Below are 2,726 nucleotides of genomic sequence, written 5' to 3'. Positions count from 1 at the left end.
TCCATCACAATAGAGTGAGAGTATCCATCAATGGGTCATGGATTTTGATGAATTTCTCAAAGACATTAAATAATACTTAAGAAGTTGGCAAGAGATGAAACAGGGTGAAGGATGCAACAGTCTACAGGACTCATAGAAGGAGCCTCAGCTAAAGAAGGAGAACTCTCCCCTGAACAACTCCAGGGAGGCTTCCAACTCAGAAATGCCAAGTACCAGAAAGTGGGAGTAAATGAGGGGCCGAAAACAGGGAGATTGATGGAATAATAAAAAGTTGTCCCCCACCTTACTCCCTGCCTCCACCTCATGCAAAACTTCTAGTCATCTGATACTGTCTAATCATTGCCTCCCTACTCCAAACAAATAAGAGAGTTCTTCTCTTTTAAGAGTAGACAGGACTTTCATGGTGGTCCAGTGGATGAGAATCCAACCACCTGCCAATATAGGAGACACAGGTTCAATCCTTGGTCCGGGAAGATTCTACATGCCGGGAGCAACTAAAGTCCATGCACCACAACTACTGAGTCCACACTCAACAGCCTAACAGCTGCACCTATTGAAGCCACGTGCAGCAACTGCTGAAGCCTGCACACCTGGAGCCTGTGCTCCATGATAGAAGTCACTGCAGTGAGAAGCCTGCGCATCACAACTAGAGAGTAGCCCCCGCTCATTCCAACTAGAGAAAGCCTGCCCACAGCAACCAGGATCCGGCACAACTTAATTAATTTTTTTAAAAAGTAGACAAACTGAAAAACTAGGATAGTCAGTGTAGGGCATTTGCAGTCTCCTTGGTAAAGTCCAACTTCCTGTCCACTCTCCTTAAAGAAAAGCCACAAGTTGACAAGCTCTGCCCTCTCACACTGACCTCCCAATCACCTATTTCTACTGCCTCATCCTTAAGTATAACCAAACAACTAAAAATTTACTAGACTTTTGAGGGAATCCCACAACGTGAAGAGAAAGACCAACACAAACAATTAGAAATGGGCAATTCACAGACAGAGCAGATTGCTAATTAATATCCTCAGAGAGATTTGAGGCAATGCCACATGAAATAATAGTGAGATACAGTGCAGGCTTCCCTGATAGTGTAGGTGGTAAAGAATCCGCCTGCCATGCAGGAGATCCAGGTTCGATCCCTGGGTGGGGAAGATCCCCTGGAGAAGGAAATGGCAACCCACTCCAGTTTTCTTGTCTGGAGAATTCCATGGACAGAGGAGCCTGGTGGGCTACAGCCCATGGGGTGGCAAAGAGCTGGACATGACTGAGTGACTAACAGTGCTAAGTCATTTCAGTAGTGTGGGACTCTTTGCAACCCTGTGGGCTGTAGCCTGCCATGCTCCTCTATCCATGGAATTCTCTAGGCAAGAATACTGGAGTAGGTTGCCATTCCCTTCTCCAGGGGATCTTCCCCACCCAGGGATCAAACCCACATCCTTACATCTCTTGCACTGGCAGGCAGATTCTTTACCACTAGCACCTCTTGGGAAGCCCAGTGAGATTCAGTACTACAATTAAAAGGAACAATCCAAAAATAAATTTTTAATTATCAGAATGATTGGGAAATAAACCTAAAAGAATCTCCTGTGTGTGTATGTGTGTGTGTATATTAGTTGCTCAGTCATGTCCAACTGTTTGCAACCCAATAGACTGTAGCCCACCAGGCTCCTCTGTCCATGCCCTCCAGGCTCCTCTTTCCATGGAATTTTCCAGTTAAGAATACTGGAGTGGATTGCCATTCCCTTCTCCAGGGGATCTTCCCCACCCAGGGATTGAACCTGGGCCTCCTGCATTGCAGGCAGATTCTTTACCACCTGAGCTAGCAGGGAAGCAAGAGAATCTCCTAACAAAGAGAATAAAAAAAGAAAAGAAAATATAAAATAAAAGAATGAAGATAAGAGAGACTTCCCTGGTGGTCCCATGGTTAACACTTCACACTTCCAATGCTGAGGGCATGGGTTTGACCCCTGGTCGGAGAACTAAAATCCTACATGCTGCATGGCCAAAAAATAAGATAAATAAATAAATAAAAACAAAAAGAATATAAAATAACTTTTAAAAGAAAGAAAGAAGGTAAGAGAAATATAGGATTAATTCATCTGACTTGTAGAAGTCCCAGGGGAAAAAAAGAAAAGAGAGAGAGAGAGAGAGAGAGAACAGAATCTTTATTTTTCAAATAATACCTCCAAATCCCAGAAGTGAAAGATACAAGTCTTTAGATTGAAAGGTCAACCAACTGCATTGCACAAAAAAAGAGAAAGACAGAAAGAGAAAATGAGAGAAACATATGTTCAAGACCACCAAGGATAAAGAAAAATATCCCAGAAGCTTCCAGAAAGGAAAAATAAAATTGTCTACAGGGGAACCAGAACCAAACTGACCTCAGACATTGCATCAGAAATACTGAATTCCAGAAAACACTAGAACAGACAGAGCCTTCAAATTTCTGATAAAACCCTAGTTGAAACAGAGAATTGTATACCCTATCAATCTAACATAAAATTAGACAAAGATGATTTTCTTTCTAAGAAAAGAAAAATTTACTTCTTTTTCATAGATATACTTGAGGATATATTCCAGCAAAATAAGAGAGTAAAATAAGAAAGAGGAAGACACAGGATTCTGGAAACAACAAATTCAACCCAAGAATTTAAGGTTGCAGAATAAAAACTGTTCAGCACAATGAAAGAGCAGTCAATCCAGACTAAAGCTAATCAGCAGAAACCACC

At 42.1% G+C, this 2,726-nt stretch overlaps 1 non-coding gene across 1 annotated transcript; it reads right to left on the bottom strand.

The window, feature by feature from the left end:
• Positions 1–1,754: 1,754 nt before the first annotated feature.
• Positions 1,755–1,826, bottom strand: TRNAC-GCA. The gene has a single exon. It is a non-coding gene; the product is annotated as a tRNA-Cys (tRNA).
• Between the last annotated feature and the right edge of the window lie 900 nt (positions 1,827–2,726).

This window comes from Cervus elaphus, chromosome 11, assembly GCF_910594005.1.
Source record: "Cervus elaphus chromosome 11, mCerEla1.1, whole genome shotgun sequence".
Taxonomy (NCBI): Eukaryota; Metazoa; Chordata; class Mammalia; order Artiodactyla; family Cervidae; genus Cervus; species Cervus elaphus.
The sequence above is the reverse complement of the archived record's forward strand: the minus strand, read 5'-3'. Positions and strand labels throughout refer to the sequence as shown.